General features: G+C 37.5%; 1 long non-coding RNA gene across 1 annotated transcript; it reads left to right on the forward strand.

The window, feature by feature from the left end:
• On the forward strand, positions 1-9,807 carry LOC134478867 (uncharacterized). The gene is made up of 4 exons (XR_010064727.1): positions 1-1,379; positions 3,795-3,904; positions 4,993-7,184; positions 9,758-9,807. It is a non-coding gene; the product is annotated as an uncharacterized LOC134478867 (long non-coding RNA).
• Positions 9,808-17,557: the final 7,750 nt, after the last annotated feature.

Below are 17,557 nucleotides of genomic sequence, written 5' to 3' on the forward strand. Positions count from 1 at the left end.
TTTTGGTTTTCTGTAGCACCTTTGTTCTCAGTAAGCTATTTAATCAAACTGAGGAATGTTTAGATAACCAATCTATGAGAGTAAGATCATTTTAAAACACAAATAAGTTCTACCTTATTTTGAATAATGTAATTGAAAGAAAAAGAGAAGAAATACCATTCCCATGTTTTGCACTGACTGCATCAAAGATTCAAACCCACCAGCATGTTGGAGGAAATAATTCTATGGAAGTGCCCCACTAATTACCCAACTGTAAAGTCTTGCAGCTTCTTTATGACTCCACATTTCTCTGGAATCTCCCTTAATATCATTGCCCCTGAAATTACTCAATACTTAAAAATATCTGTAGGCTTTTCTTTTAAATTATCAATGAATTAGATGAGCACACTGTTTTTTATATATATTAACATCATTTCTCCTAGTGGACTATATTTAAATGCCATCTAATATGGCTTAATCTATTTTAAATGAGTTACTAAACTTCTTTGTAAACATATCTTTAGTATCCAACATCTCTTTTAGCACTATAGCTGTGATAGGAATTTATGCTGTTTGTGAACAAATCTATCCGGTCAGACACATGAGCATTACTGCCAATTTCTTAGGGATTTTAGAGCAGAATTTTCTGGTAACCTTGTTTGTATTCGTGTAATCAAATTAAAGTGGTGTAAACCTATGCATGGTAGTCATGTTTACAGAGTAAATTATGGAAGAATGATAGAAATATGCTTGGGTTTTTGTGAAAGCATCTGTAGACATAGTTGAAAATAAGAAGTCACAGAATAAGGATATAAAAGTCTCAGAAATATGGTGAAAAAATATTTCTTCAAAACACAAAAGTTAGGATTCATAATACAGGCCAGGACAAACAGTAAGTAAAATAGTGAGTTTATCTCTGGAAGGGAAATGTCCCAATATTTACTTAAGATGCCAGGCTTGAGAAAGATATTGATAGAAGGAAACACAAAGTAGTAGAGGACCATTCACCAAAAAGCTTTGGGGAACAGAAGTTCAACAAAACCATGATGTTACAAATTGGGGAAAAAATGGATTAGGGAAGAAAATGTATTTGGAAGCTAAAACAGAAAAAAGTTCAATGACTACTTTATTCCTCTCAGTTATAGCTGTGCAGCCAAAACTATCCTTGCTCAGGTTCACAATAAAAGACATATTTGTGCTTCAGGTGTGAATCTCTAATACTACATCCTTATCCCACACAGGACATATTATCCATAATTGCAGGGAAAGGACGAGAATCTGATCACATATTTGAAATTCTACGTGAAAATTCACACTGGGGCCTCAGAGAGAGGATTGACAGTGAACAACTCATTGAAAGGATTAAAGAATGCGTGCTTGTAATAGCATCTGTCTTGAAGGTAAGGAAGGTTTTCATGTCACCAACATTAATCATCCCTCTAGAGATGCATATGTGCTTTCTGTCCTTAAGATTACATGATGATGACTGTTTCCTAGAACTATGGACACGTGACCTCTTGATAAGAGGCATGGCAGGTAAAAGTCTGACAAACCCAAAGATTCATCATAAAGACACAGGTGAAGAGCTTCTGTTGGAAGTTAACATCCTCATATATGAGATGGACTTTAGTTGGGCATTACAAATATTCCCACTGATTTCACCTCTGAACATACCCTGTGAATTAATAGCTGAACAAGTTATAATGGTGGTAAAATGTGCTTTATCAAATGAATGTATTAAATAATACTTACCAAAAAAAATCCTTCACAAATAAAAGTTCAAATTGACAAGTCCAACACTCACCTACAATAGGCTATCCATGTTGAATATTACCCTCTGTCTTGTATATACAAGAAATCGTTTTCCTTCTCAATCAAAAAATGATCCAGCACTCTCACTTTCACCAGATATTGCCATTCTAATTCCATGTCAAATATTCAAGTATTAGCCTAACCTACTTTTAACTTGTCTAACACACTAACACTCCTAACTTGCCAGGGAGCTGCAGTGACTCTAGAGCAAATATCATTGTTTTATTTTTACTTGGGCCATGATCTGATTTCACCTTTCAGAAGTCTGTGCAGCTATGGCCCAGACATAAATAGTAAAAATAATGCTCTGGGATTAACTATGCTTACTAACATTAGGCAAAGGTACTGAATGATCCTTCCTTGGCCTTTGAGCTTGCCACGTGTGTCTGATTCTCATTGCCAGAAACTTAAGACCTTACTGAAGTTAGCCATGTGTATTCAAAGCAATTTACATGTACAAGGGCACCTATGATTCTTCCATTTTATGGCTTGCTATCCTTAGTACAACATCAAAGTTCATTGTTGCATTTCATGCAAAAGACAGTTTCTGTTCGTCAAACAATCTGATGCTTACAACTAAATTTAAATAGTTGAATATTTACAAATTTTAAGAAAAAGACATGAAACTGTGAGATCTTCTCACATGGAAAATAAGTAAACTTCACCACTATTCCTGCTGGGTCTGTAAGCAAGGTCTGCGTGTATACAACAGGTTTATGCTGTGTGAGCCTAAAGTACAGATTCAACAATTATACAGTCAGGATGAGTTAATTTTGGGTGCTGTCATTTTTTGATAGTTGCCTATTCCAAGAAGAGGACTTTGGTTTTGGTTTGATTGTTTTGGTGGATTTTTAAACCATCACCATCATCCTCGTCATCATTTCACATTTTTTTTTGTTTGTTCATTTTATGTCTTGTATGCTGCCCCCTACCTATTCTGCCCTCACAGACTCTCTCTTTCCCTGAGCTTAATTGGGACCCTTGGGTTGTCCTCCTACCCAGGCACATCAACTCTCTTCAGGTTTAGCACATCTTCTTCCCCTAAGGCCAGGTGGGAACAGGTTTTCACAGTCAACAGCTTACAGGTAGCCCCTGTTTCCACATGTTGGGGGACCCACAAGGAGACTAAGCTTTACATTTGCTAGAAATTGTGCTGTAAGTCATGCTGCAGCTTCTGCAGGATTTTTAGATGTTAATTCAGCCTTTGATAGCTCCCAGTGGTGCTGCTTAGTTGATTCTGTAGCTCTTCCTGTGGAGTTCCTATCTCCTCCAGGTCATGGAATCTTTCCCCCATTTCTTCCATACAAGTCCTTGATTGATCCATAAGATCCAATGATTGGCTGTGGCTCTACATAGCCTATTTCAGTCAGCTGCTGGGTGGAGCCTCTCAGAGGGCAGTTATGATAGTTTCCTGTCTGGATATTCCACATAGCATCTGGCGTTTTTCAAGGCAGAGGGAGCTTTGGGCTGCGAAGTGGAGTGCAGATCTATGATTGCAAGTCATAGTGTGGACTAGAAGTCAGGAGAGGCAATTTGAACGGACCATAGGTTTATTTCATTGCTATAGCAACTAGGACACTGCTTCATTGATTCTAGTCTTAGGGAAGAAAACACACAAGATCCTGCATATAGGTTCCACATTTGATCCAAGATTCTGGGGAGATAGAAGTTTGGGAGTCTTTTATGTTATATGCTTTCAACCAATGATTCTCAGCCATCCTAATACTGTAACACTAATATATTTCCTTATGGTTTGGTGATTACTAACCATTACATCATTTTGCTGCTTTCTCACAATTAAAATTTTGCTATTTGTAAGAATTGTAAAGAAAAGTGGAGAGAATATCTGACATGGAAGATATATGATATGTGAACCCCTAATGGATTATGACTCCCAAGTTGAGAATCACTGGTCTAAACTGCTAATTTTAAACAAAAATGCTTTTCATGTTCTTTCTAAAATGTACATTGACCATTACTTTTTTATTTTAATTTAAAAAAAGGACTTCATTGCAAACATTGAAGGAAGTTTACTTATTTCTGACTTATAAGAGAATTGGCTTAGCGTCCCAGATGAAGGAACTCTGATTGGAAAAATTAATGCCATCCAAAGGTAATGATACAAAAAGCACTTGCGGAACTGTACCAACTGTAGAAGCAGTGTTTTTGTAAGATACATAGGCTTGTGTTTAGAGTATTATAAGCTGGGGTGATGTCCCATGCCAAGAGGTTTCCTTAGCACAGACATGTCTTGTCACTTTTTAGACATGTTCATTTCTCAAACTAGAGTGTTGAACCATGTCTGTAATCACACCTGGGTGTCTTCTTCTTTATAACTGTCACAGTTTAGAAGACAGCCTATGCAACACCTTGTGTGCAGGTCAGCCTAGAGTATTGGTTTAGTTCCTGTGTGAAACAAATTAAAAGAAAGAGGTGTGTATAACACCTGTGGATTATTTGCATCCTTGTATTATTACCGTGTTACTGTGAGTATACCACATGCTAAATATATGTCATTGATTAGAACATGAAGCTATTATGAATATTTCTTTCTCAAATATAACTACCTCAAACAGTCTAGGTCAGGTATAGCTTTGACTTCTTTGAATCTTTTTTCTGTGCAATACTCCAGAGAATGATTTTGTGTGTAACAGGAGCATTGAGCTCCACTTGCTACCCAGGTGCCATGCATCTCTGTCTTGCTGTAGCGAAGCTTTTATAATCGCATTGTGTAGGGTCACTAGAGTACTTTCTGCTCCTTATGTTCTAGAGTGTCACAAGAATGTTACATGGATTTATACTACATTAGGTATTAAATGTGTCTCCACTCCATGGTGCTTGGGAAGATGGATTGATGTTTAATAACACTAGATGTTTTCATACACAGAACACATAGTCTGCAACAATCTCATTCATTCTAATACCAATATCCCAACAGCTTCCTCTGGCTTCTGTAGGTAGCAGTCAAATTTCTATTACATAGAAAATCATTCATACTTTTAAAATGTTCCCATGATTTTATACAGTAAAGTGATTCGCAGAAAATATTTTTTGTAGTACTCTAGCTGTACTTCTTTTGAATTCTGTTTATACTATGAGTTGGTCTACAAAACATTTGCCCTGTTTTCTTCATAGTTAGTTTTGTAACTAGCATTATTTTTCAGACGGTCTAAAAAAAAATTGTCCCCTTTCTTTGTTTAGACTTCTACTGAAGATTCCTCAGGCAAACTTTATCCTTCTAAAGCATCTCATTTGGTAATAGTAATAATAAGAAACTCATCCATGAATAATTTAGACACTAACAGGTTATCTATCCGGATAGCTCCTTATGTTTTGTGGGATCAGACTACAAAGGACGCATTGTTTGGAAGTGATGTATCAAGAAAGGTAAGGGGATCTGACTTTTGCCTTTGGGAACAAAATTCTCATTGTAATGCAGGAAGTAGGAAAACTTTGGAAAGATCATTTCTGTAAAAGGAAACCCTAGGATTCCATTCTTCTGGAGTGGAGTGGAGTGGAATATATATCGATCTGTTTCAGGAAAATTAGGGGGGGAAAGATGGTTAATGTAGTTTAAAATAAGTGAATCATTTCAGTCTTTCTTTTGTTCTTTCTTCATAGATATTGATTTTGGCCAACAGTATGCTTCACATATAATGGTAGTCAAAGAAGACTAGAGTGAAGTTTAAAAAAATCCTGATTATCCAGGTTTTGCTTGTTTTTTTTTTTATTCCAGCCCTATTTTTGGAGTATATAATACTTGTATTTTACAGTAATTAGACTATTATATTATTAAATATTCATATCAAGTGAATTAATGGTCATATAAAAGTACATTTCATATATATATATTTCATATGTGTGTGTGCGTATTTGTGTGTGTGTGTGTGTGTATGTATGTGACAAAGTGGTGTATATTATTTTGTATACTTTCAATTACTTTACCACTAATGTATTCAGGTGCAGCTTTAAGTTCCTCAGGTCTCAAACCAGATACACTCAAACTAATAGAAGAAAAAGTGAGGAAGCATCTCGAATCCATGGGCACTGGAGAAAATTTCCTGAACAAAACACCAATGGCTTATGTTCTAAGACCCAGAATCGACAAATGGGATCTCATAAAACTGCAAAGCGTCTGTAAGGCAAAGGACACTGTGGTTAGGACAAAACGGCAACCAACAGATTGGGAAAAGATCTTTACCAATCCTACAACAGATAGAGGCCTTATATCCAAAATATACAAAGAACTCAAGAAGTTAGACCCCAGGGAGACAAATAACCCTATTAAAAGATGGGGTTGAGAGCTAAACAAAGAATTCACAGATGAGGAATGCCAAATGGCTGAGAAACACCTAAAGAAATGTTCAACATTTTTAGTCATAAGGGAAATGCAAATCAAAACAACCTTGAGATTTCACCTCACACCAGTGAGAATGGCTAAGATCAAAAACTCAGATGACAGCAAATGCTGGCGAGGATGTGAAGAAAGAGGAACACTCCTACATTGTTGGTGGGATTGCAGACTGGTACAACCATTCTGGAAATCAGTCTGGAGGTTCCTCAGAATATTGGACATGGACCTACCTAAAGACCCAGCTATACCTCTCTTGGGCATATACCCAAAAGATGCCCCAACATATAAAAAAAGACACGTGCTCCACTATGTTCATAGCAGCCTTATTTATAATAGCCAGAAACTGGAAAGAACCCAGATGCCCTTCAACAAAGGAATGGATACAGAAGTTGTGGTACATCCATACAATGGAATATTACTCAGCTATCAAAAGCAATGACTTTATGAAATTCATAGGCAAATGGAGGGAACTGGAAAATATCTTCCTGTGTGAGGTAACCCAATCACACAAAAACACACATGGTATGCACTGATGGATAAGTGGCTATTAGCCCAAATGCTTGAATTACACTAGATGCACAGAACACGTGAAACTCAAGACGGATGATCAAAATGTGAAATCTTCACTCCTTCTTTAAAAGGGGAACAAGAATACCCTTGGGAGGGAATACGGAGGCAAAGTTTAGAACAGAGGCAGAAAGTACATCCATTCAGAGCCTGCCCCACATGTGGCCCATACATATACAGCCACCCAATTAGAGAAGATGGATGGAGCAAAGAAGTGCAGGCTTACAAGAACCAGACGTAGATCTCTCCTGAGAGACACAGCCAGAATACAGCAAATACATAGGCGAATTCCAGCAGCAAACCACTGAACTGAGAAGGGGACTCCCAATGAAGGAATCAGAGAAAGGACTGGAAGAGCTTGAAGGGGCTCGAGACCCCATATGAACAACAATGCCAACCAACCACAGCTTCCAGGGATTAAGCCAGTACCCAAAGACTATACATGGATTGACCCTGGGCTCCAACCGCACTGGTAGGAATGAATAGCCTAGTAAGAGCACCAGTGGAAGGGGAAGCCCTTGGTCCTGCTAAGACTGACCCCCCAGTGAACGTGACTGTTGGGGGGAGGACCGTAATGGAGGGAGGATGGGGGAAGGGAACACCTATATAGAAGGGGAGGGGGAGGGGACAGGGGGATTTTGGCCCGGAAACCGGGAAAGGGAATAACTATCGATTAAGCTGCACATCTGCTACATATATGTTGGGGGCCTAGATCATGCTGCTGGAGCATATGAAGGGGGAGGTCCTGCAGATTCAAAGGTGAAGGATCACAATGATTTAAAGGCTACAGCAAGATACCAGGATATAGAAGGAGAGGCATGTATGGGAGGCTCCGGTATTGATGGTGTAGCAAAATCCAGACGGCTTGAAGCAGACTAATGATTTATTTCAATGTACATTTGCAAGTAAACCTGTTTGGACAAAAGGGTATAATTTGTGACATAGTATAGTGACATAGTGAGCACACCACATCACACAGACTGCATTTTTTAAAAGGATTTTAATTTTTTGTTTGATTTTTAATTTACCTTTAAAACTTTATTTAATTTTAATTTTTGAAGTTTTGCGAGGGGGGATTCTTATCAAGAGATAATTGGAAGGATTGAAAAATAAAATGAGAGTTACTTGTGAGAATGATGATAAATTTAAAGAGATTCAAAAACAGACATATATTTTGAAAAGGATAAAAAGCAACAAAAAAGTAAAAAATGAAAGAAAGCAGGGTACATTTTAACTAGTAGTTTCCAGTCATTAAGTCCATAGGAAGGATGAATTAGTGATGTCACACACATGAATAATATTCTTACCCAGGACTCAACTTGGCATGGACTAGAAACCTACCTTTTATAGGTAACTTCTTATTACCAAGCTCCTGGAAACCTAAAATCCAAGCCTGTATCAGAGCGCATGTCCAAATGAAGCAACAAAATTCATTTTTCACTCTTAATAACTATTAGTGATTCTTCTGTTATGGGCAGTTCTTTTCAAATATATTCTTTTGTATGGTCAAGCATGAAAACAAGCAAAACTATTCTGTGCAATCTGCATATAAAATATGACTATCTTGTGCAGGACTGCTCAAACATAAACTTAGCTGCATGCTGGTAAGAAATATGTGATGAGTAGAGTTGACTTAACCTAAGCCATCATCTCAGAAGAATAGTAACTTATCAGTGTTGCTCACTTTAGGAAGTGTTATAATTTCCTATGATTGCTCTGACAAAACACTGATAAAAAGCAACTTATGGAAGACAGGTTACACTCCATGATATACTTGGAGTTACCAGTTAACTCCTGAGAAATATCAGGGCCTAAACTGAAGCAGGGCAGGAACCTGGATTCAAGAACTGAAGTACAAGCTGAGTAGGAGTTCTGCCTCTTGCCTTGTACCTCATACCTTTCATTTTCTGACTAATAGCTCAAGGGTGGCAACATCCTAGAGATCTGGGCCCTACAAATTCCAAGATTAATCAGGACAATATCCCTTAGACTTCTCTATACATTAGGTCAATCTGATGGAGGCATTTTCTCCATTAAACTCCCTTTTCTCACCAACTTCTTTTCTCAGACACATTTGTTTTGCCTTAATAAAACACCAGGATCTAAAACACTAAACAATGATTGCACATGGGAGAACCCATGGCTCCAGCTGAATATGTAGCAGAGGATGGCCTTATTTGGCGTCACTAGGAGGGAAGCTGCTTAGTCCTAAGGAAGCTTGATGACCCAGGGTTAGGGAATGCTAGGGTGTTGAGGCCAGAGTGTATAGGTGAGGGAGGGAGCATGTAATAGAGGCAGGGGGAGGAGATACAGGGTTTGTGGAGGTGAACGGTGAAGGGGGATAATGTTTGAAATATAAATAAATAAAATAGTCAATAAAAAAATAAAACAATATTACCAGGGAAACTTGTTCAAGTAAGTAGTTCTTTGGGTGTTAGAAATGCTGAGAGAGTATAGCACTTCAATGTCATGACAGAGGAACATGTCTGCAGAAAGGAAAAAAAAAACAAACCTGATGAAACCTGATGTCTCTTGTCTTGGGAAGCAAAAATGTAGCAGAGAAAGTACATTGAAAATGGGCACCTGTATTTTGTAATTCCAAATTATAGGCAATGGCATACTTCTATCAGGAGGGCCAAGGGACTTAAGCCACCAGAAAGTTGTCACAAAGAGGGTATTGCCATGCCTGGAACTAGAATGGCATCCCATTCAAAACATCCCAACAGAAACCCCCAATCCTTCTACCCCCTAAAAATGTCAACGAATGACATTCATTAATTAGATTAACTCACACTGTTTGGCAGCACATCAGGTTTGAAATGTTGCTTTGGTTTAGTAGTTCTTCTATTCTTTGCAGTATGCCTTAAATTTTGACAAGTTTTGGTAAAATGCAGAGAACTTAGAGTCTCCATTTCAGAAACTTCATATCATGCATTCCTATCTATGGCAACTGTTATTTTCCTCATAGTTTTGGATATCATTTTTAAATTTCAATTTTGTAAACCATGTGAAATGACAATCTTGTTTTGCCTTGTGTTGTTACAGATGTCCTTTATACAAATCATGATCGACAACTATCATCAAATATTTGGAAATGATAATATATTTTTTTTGGTTCTTTTTTTCGGAGCTGGGGACCGAACCCAGGGCCTTGCGCTTCCTAGGCAAGTGCTCTATCCCCAACCCCGATAATATATTTTATAAATGTATCGACAGAAGATCTGAGGATTTAAAGACTTGTGCAGATTCAATAAATTCTTCTGGCAAATCACCTATTATGAAAGAATTCCTAGCTGGCCACAACAAGAAAACATGCGATAATGGTGAAAAATTTAAAATTTCATCCATTCCTCTGCAGGAGGAAGGTCCTACAGGTGAGCCAAGATTTATTTAGTCATCAAATGAGTGGAAGGATGACATCATTCACTTATTTCATAAATTTGTAAATATGAGAGTAGTTTTGGCCACAAAATGATATTAGAGTATGGAAAAACTTTTTAACCAACACTAATTAAATTATACTAAAATTTATGCATATGTATATACAAACATATATATATGTATATATAATTTATATGTATACACACAGACACACACACAAATACTTAGGTACTATATATACCACATGTAAGTATGACAGACTCTATTCAGCCTATGTAAGAATCCCACAATATTGCCATTCTTCCTATGGTCTTTAAGTCATAGAGGATTCAGCATATAAAATTATTATTTTTGATAAGATCATTTAGAAACAATGTTTTAATTTATACCTCCATTAGAGATTCTGCATGTTTAAGTCCTGTACCACTGTCAACATGCTTTTTTATTTTAATGCAAAAATAATAAAGTTTCTTTAATTTCCTACAAGAGACAATCTTGCCAAATGCTTAGCATTGGCATAAATATTGAAATTGCAATGGATCCACTACAAAACCTACGTGAAGAAAGATAAAGAGGCTAAAACGCACCTGATTAATAAGGTCGTACCACTCAAATTCCTATACATTGATAACGCAAGTAATTATTTGTATAGAGTTAAGAAAATATACCGAAATATTGCTCTTATCTGAAGTGAAGTGAATCTATCATCTGAGAATGTTTGTCTAACAATGACATTTTATGGTTCATTTAACAGGACAGGACAGAACAACTACCACATAAAAGTGGTAGAAGATGACTGAAGACATTATAAGGTCATTCTATTTTAATGTTCCCTTCTACCTTCCACTTAATCATAGCAGAACAATTATTACAACATCCTGCTTCAGCATTCATATGCTATCATAATAAATGTTATAATAAATAAAAGTGTTATTGCTTACACTCCAATGTGCCTTGTTCATGATTCTCCATAGTCTTTGGAAAGTGACATTTTTCTGTCTCTGCCTCTACAGCCCAGTTATACTACTTGCTTTCCCACCTCAGTTTCTAAAGTGCAGCCAAAACTAATGACATTAAATAATCCCTCAGAATTGTGCCCAGAATTCTGTGCCATACAAAGTTCTAAATAAAATTCCATTACCAATCAAACTTAATCATCACACATGATGAAGTTAGAGATGGATCACGGTTGTTAGATTATACAAAAAGACCTGAAAAGATCAGTGCTTAAGCAACTGAGATACAGGCTTTGTGACATGAATTTTGGTCATCGAAACATACTTTAGAACACAAACAAAACTGAGTATTGTTCCACAAGCAACTCTAGACCAGAAGCTTCTACCTGGATGGAGGTGGGACTTGGAGACAGTAGTTAACAGAAGCTTATTGGCCAGATATTCCTGACATGTTGTTCAGCAATGATCAAAAGAGACCTTATGCCAAAAAAAAAAAAAAAAAAAAAAAAACTGAGAAAGACCAATACTGGATGCTCTTTTCAAATGTAAATAAACATGCTTTAGACATACACATGCACTCATACACACATATATTCATCCTTATACATTACATACACTCAGAAATATACAGAAGCGTACAGTATATTTGTTTTATCTCTCTGCATAACCTGAGACCTCAGCATGAAATATTCTTTATTCATTGTCTATGTGGAAATGGTCTGTAATACAATTTTGAGATATGGAAATATTAGAGAAAACCTCCAGCAATATAATTGATAATTTCCATATTTACTCTTTCTTGGTCCCTCCTGACCTCCAAATTATAATAAGTTCAAAATGTTTTCATTTATTACTATTATTATTTTAAATTTAAAAAATTTTTTATTAGATATATTTCTTTACTTACATATCAAAGGTTATTCCCCCTCCTGGTTTCCTGTCCATAAGCCCCCATTTCCTCCCCTTCCCCCCACACAGGTATTCCACCTATGCATTATTAAAAATTGAATTATAGCACTATAGGCTGACTTTTCTCCCTTCAGTCACTGCAATCTCGACCTCATCAATATTGTTTCATATATGTGTTTATTTATGTATATTTGTATCCTAAAAATATGGATACAACTTGAGTCCATTTTCTTGTGTTTGTGATTTAGTTTCCATGGTGTACAGTGTGTATTAGACAATCCCTATGCAGGTCATTTCTGTAAAAATTAACCTTCTGATGGTCATCTTTAGATTCCTATAACTTTTGACACATGAATTTTTTCCAGTTTTACTAGTGCATTGATATTGCTAACATTGTGTTTTTGTACTCATTTTTATCACAGGAAATTTGAAAACAGACTTTCAAGTATGGTGGCTCTTAAAGTCTTTGTAATCCTTCTTCTACAATGTTCCCTGAGCTATAGAGATTTTCACTATAATGTACATGTACTCACAGGTGCTGGGTTTTACACAAAGCACTTTGTGTCCAGTTTTTCTTTTCTGTAATGGTCTCCATTTTCTGTACAAAGAGGCTTCTTTCATGAGGGATGATGGCCCCGTGTATTGGTAGATATAATACGAATATTTAGAATCCTGTAAGAAGCGTGGCTGATTTAGTAAATTAATGTGATAAATTTTAAGGTTTATGACATCACTAGTTCCATAAATCTGACTAGATTTCTTGCACCAGCCATGATTTCATTCATTTTGAGAGAAATTCTTCCAACTGTTAAAGTATTTCATGTGACTTTTTCAAATATATAGATGCTTTAGGTAGCACTTGGATTTCTGTCAAAGTTGACGGCTTAAGTGCCTGTTCCTAAATAAATCTTACAGGGATGTCTCAGCAATCAACTGATTGTAGATGGATATGTCTTAGAAGGCTCTATCTATACGTCAATGTTCTAAGGTAGATAAAATAGTAGGCAGGTTGACATGTTGGGGAAGCAAATGATAGGTTTTCTCACCTGCAACAACTATGAAATATGACAATAACCACTATGGCCAAGATATCAGAATAGGTGCAATAAGTGACACTAACAGCTCAGTTGTAAACAACTGCCCTTTGATTACACTTAAGTAAATTTTTTTTACCATAGAATTGAACATAGTTCTGGGTCTTCATTTGGTCTCTCAGAAACCTAAGGACCATTTTAAAATTCAACATATTATGTCTTATTATTTCTCTTTAGGTTTATCAGTGCAAGTCCTTTGACTTGTCCAAGTCATACATTTTCACTCCTCTCTGACAAGGTAAATTCATTGTCATAGTATGATATAGACAGGGACAATTTTCTCGAACAGAACTGCAGTTTCTAAGCGAATTCTCTTTGTTCCAAGTGGGACACACTTGTAGCAGGCATAGTTCTCAAGATATAGGCAGGGAAAATTTTTGCGAATGGAGTTGCAGTTTCTAAGCAAATTCTCTTCGTTCCAAGCGGGACTCACTTGTAGCAGGCATAGTTTTCAAGATATAAACAAAGCAAACGTTTGGCAAATGGAATCGCATTTTTTGGTGAATTCTCTTCATTGCAAGCAGGACTCACTTGTGGCAGGCGTAGTTTTAAAGATATAGGCAGGGCAAGATTTGGCAAATGGACCTCCAGTTTCTAAGCAAATTTTCATCTCTCCAAGTGGGCCATACTTGTAGCAAGCGTAGTTTTCAATATATAGGCAGGGAAAGTTTTCGTGAATGGAGCTGCAGTATCTAAGTGAATTCTCTTCGTCCCAAGCGGGACCCACTTGTAGCTAGTATAGTTTTCAAGAAATAGGCAGGGAAAGTTTTTGTGAATGGAGCTGCAGTTTCTAAGTGAATTCTCTCATTCCAAGCGGGACTCACTTGTAGAAAGCATAGTTTTCATGATATAGGCAGGGCAAGTTTTCAGGAATGGAGCTGCAGTTTCTAAGCGAATTCTCTTCCTTACAAGTGGGACTTACTTGTAGCAGGAGTACTTTTCAAGATATAGGCTGGGCAAGTTTTCGAGAATGGAGCTGCAGGTTCTAAGCGAATTCTCTTCGTTCCAAGAGGGACTCACTTGTAGCAAGCATAGTTTTTAAGATATAGGCAGGGAAAATTTTTGCGAATGGAGTTGCAGTTTCTAAGCAAATTCTCTTTGTTCCAAGCGGGACTCACTTGTAGCAGGCATTGTTTTCAAGATATAAACAAAGCAAGGGTTTGGCGAATGGAATCACAGTTTCTTGGTGAATTCTCTTTGTTCCACGATGGAACCAATTTTAGCAGGCGTAGTTTACAAGATACAGGCAGGGCAAGTGTACTCGAATGGACCTGCAGTTTCTAAGTGAATTACACTCTTCCAAGCTGGACTCACTTGTAGCAGGTGTAGTTTTCCAGATATAGGCATGGCAAGTGTTCGAGAATGGAGCTGCAGTTTCTAAGTGAATTCTCTTCTTTCCATGCAGGACTCTCTTGTAGCAGGCAGAGTTTTCAAGAAGTATGCAGTGCAAGTTTTCGCAAATGGATCTGTAGTTTCTAATCTAATTCTCTTTGATCCCAGCCGAACTCGCTTTTAGCAAGCATAATTTTCAAGACAAAGGCAGGGAAAATTTTTGCGAATGGACCTGCAATTTCTAAGCGAATTCTCTTCAGTCCAAGCGAGACCCACTTGTACCAAGCGTAGTTTTCAACATATAGGCAGGGAAAGTTTTTGCGAATAGAGCTGCAGTTTCTAAGTGCATTCTCTTCATTCAAAGCAGGACTCACTTGTACCTCGTGTAGTTTTCAAGACAAAGGCAGGGAAAATTTTTGTGAATGGAAATGCAGTTTCTAAGCGAACTCTCTTCGTTCCAAGAGGGACTCACCTTTATCAGGCGTAGATTTCAAGATACAGACAAAGCAAGCGTTTGGCGCACGTAATCACAGTTTCTTGGCGAATTTTCTTTCTTCCAAATGGGAATCCCTTGTAGTAGGCATAGTTTTCAAGATATAGGCAGGGCAAGTTTTCGTGAATGGACCTGCAGTTTCTAAGCGAATTCTCTTCATTCCACGTGGGACTCACTTATAGCAAGCGGAGTTTTCAAGATACAGTGAGGAAAATTTTTTCATGAATGGAGCTGCAGTTTCTAAGCGAATTCTCTTCGTTCCAAGTGGGACTCACTTGTAGCAGGCATAGTCTTCAACTTATAGACAAAGCAAGCGTTTGGCGAACATAATCACAGTTTCTTGGCGAATTTTCTTCGTTCCAAGTGGGAATCACTTGTAGCAGGCATAGTTTTCAAGATATAGGCAGAGCAAGTTTTCTGAATGGAGCTGCAATTTCTAAGTGAATTCTGTTCTTTCCAAGTGGGACTAACTTGTATCAGGCATAGTTTTCAAGATACAGACAAAGCAAGCGTTTGGCGAATGGAATCACAGTTTCTTGGCGAATTTTTTTCATTCCAAGTGGGACTCACTTGTAACAAGCATACTTTTCAAGGTATAGGCAGGGAAAATTTTTGAGAATGGAGCTGCAGTTTCTAAACGAATTCTCTTCATTCCACGAGGGACTCACTTGTAGCAAGTGGAGTTATCAAGATATAGGGAGGGAAAATATTCACAAATGGAGCTGCAGTTTCTAAGCGAATTGTCTTCATTCCAAAGGGGAATCACTTGTAGCAGGCATAGCTCTCCAGATATAGGCAGGGAAACTTTGCGAGAATGGAGCTGCAGTTTCTAAGCGAATTCTGTTCGTTCCAAGTTGGAATCACTTGTAGCAGGCATAGTTTTCAAGATATAAACAAAGCAAGTTTATGACAAATGGAATTGCAGTTTCTCGGAGAATTCTCTTCATTCCACGTGGGAATTACTTGTAGCAGGCATAGTTTTCAAGATATAGGCAGGAAAAGTTTTCTCGAATGGAGCTGCAGTTTCTAAGCGAATTCTCTTCGTTCCAAGCATGACTCCCTTGTAGCAGACGAAGTTCTCAAGACAAAAGCAGGGAAAATTTTGTGAATGGAGATGCAGTTTTTAAGCGAAATCTCTTCGTTCCAAGTGGGATTCACTTGTTGCAGGTGTAGAATTCAAGATACAGTCAGGGCAAGTTTTCTCGAATGGAGCTGCTGTTTCTAAGCGAATTCTCTTTCTTCCAAGCTGTACACACTTGTAGCAGGCAGAGTATTCCAAATATAGGTATGGCAAGTTTTAAGAAGGGAGCTGCAGTTTCCAAGCGAATTCTCTTCTTTCCAAGTGGAAATCTCTTGTAGCAGGCACCTCAAGAAGAGGGCAGGGCAAGTTTTTGCGAAAGGATCTGCAGTTTCTAATCTAAATCCTTTGATCCAAGTGGAACTCACCTGTAGCAATCAACTTTTCAAGATATAAGCAGGGAAATTTTTCGCGAATGGAACTGCAGTTTCTAAGTGAATTCTGTATTTTCCCAGCGGGACTCATTATTAGCAGGTGATGTTTTAAAGATATAGGCTGGGCAATTTATCGTGAATGGAGCTGCAGTTTCGAAGCAAATTCTCTTTGTTCCAAGCAGGACTCATTTGTAGCAGGCGTATTTTTCAAGATATAAGCAAGTGAATTGCTGTTACTTGGCGAATAAGCTTAGTTTTATGTGGTTCTAGACCATAAAAGCAAACTTTTCTATATAGACAAGACGTGCGTTTCCCAGTCTGAATCGCACATTCTTTGGCGAATTCTGTTCGTTCCAAGCGAGAAAAGCTTGTAGAAAGCTGACGTTGAAGAGAAACACACAACTAGTGTTTCACAAAGTGAATTGCTGTTACTTAGTGAATAAGCTTAGTTTTAAGTGGTTCTAGACAGTAAAAAGCATCCGTTTCTACATAGACAAAACGTGAGTTTCCCAGTCTGAATCGCACATTCTTTGGAGAATTCTGTTTGTTCCAAATAGGAAAAGCTTGTATGAAGTTTACGTTGAAGATAAAAACACAGCTAGTGTTTCGCGAAGTGAATTGCTGTTACTTGGCGAATAAGCTTAGTTTTAAGTGGTTCTAGACGTTAAAAAGCACACTTTTCTATATAGACTAAATATGTGTTTCCCAGTCTGAATCGCACATTCTTTGGCGAATTCTGTTCGTTCTAAACAGGAAAATCTTGTAGCAAGTTGTCTTTGAAGATAAACAGCTAGTGTTTCACAAAGTGAATTGCTGTTTCTTGGCGAATAAGCTTAGTTTTAAGTAGTTCTAGATGGTAAAAAGCACACTTTTCTATAAAGACAAAATATGTGTTTCCCAGTCTGAATTGCATATAATTGGCGAATTCTGTTCGTTCTAAACAGGAAAAGCCTGTAGGAAGTTGAGTTTGAAGATAAACACACAGCAAGTGTTTCGCAAAGTGAATTGCTGTTACTTGGTGAATAAGCTTAGGTTTAAGTGGTTCTAGGCAGTAAAAAGCATCCATTTCTACATAGACAAAACGTGAGTTTCCCAGTCTGAATCGCACATGCTTTGGAGAATTCTGTTGGTTCCAAGCGGGAAAAGCTTGTAGAAAGTTGACTTTGAAGAAAAACATACAACTAGTGTTTCACAAAGTGAATTGCCGTTACTTGGCGAATAAGCTTAG

This window comes from Rattus norvegicus, chromosome 3 (genome assembly GCF_036323735.1).
Source record: "Rattus norvegicus strain BN/NHsdMcwi chromosome 3, GRCr8, whole genome shotgun sequence".
NCBI lineage: Eukaryota > Metazoa > Chordata > Mammalia > Rodentia > Muridae > Rattus > Rattus norvegicus.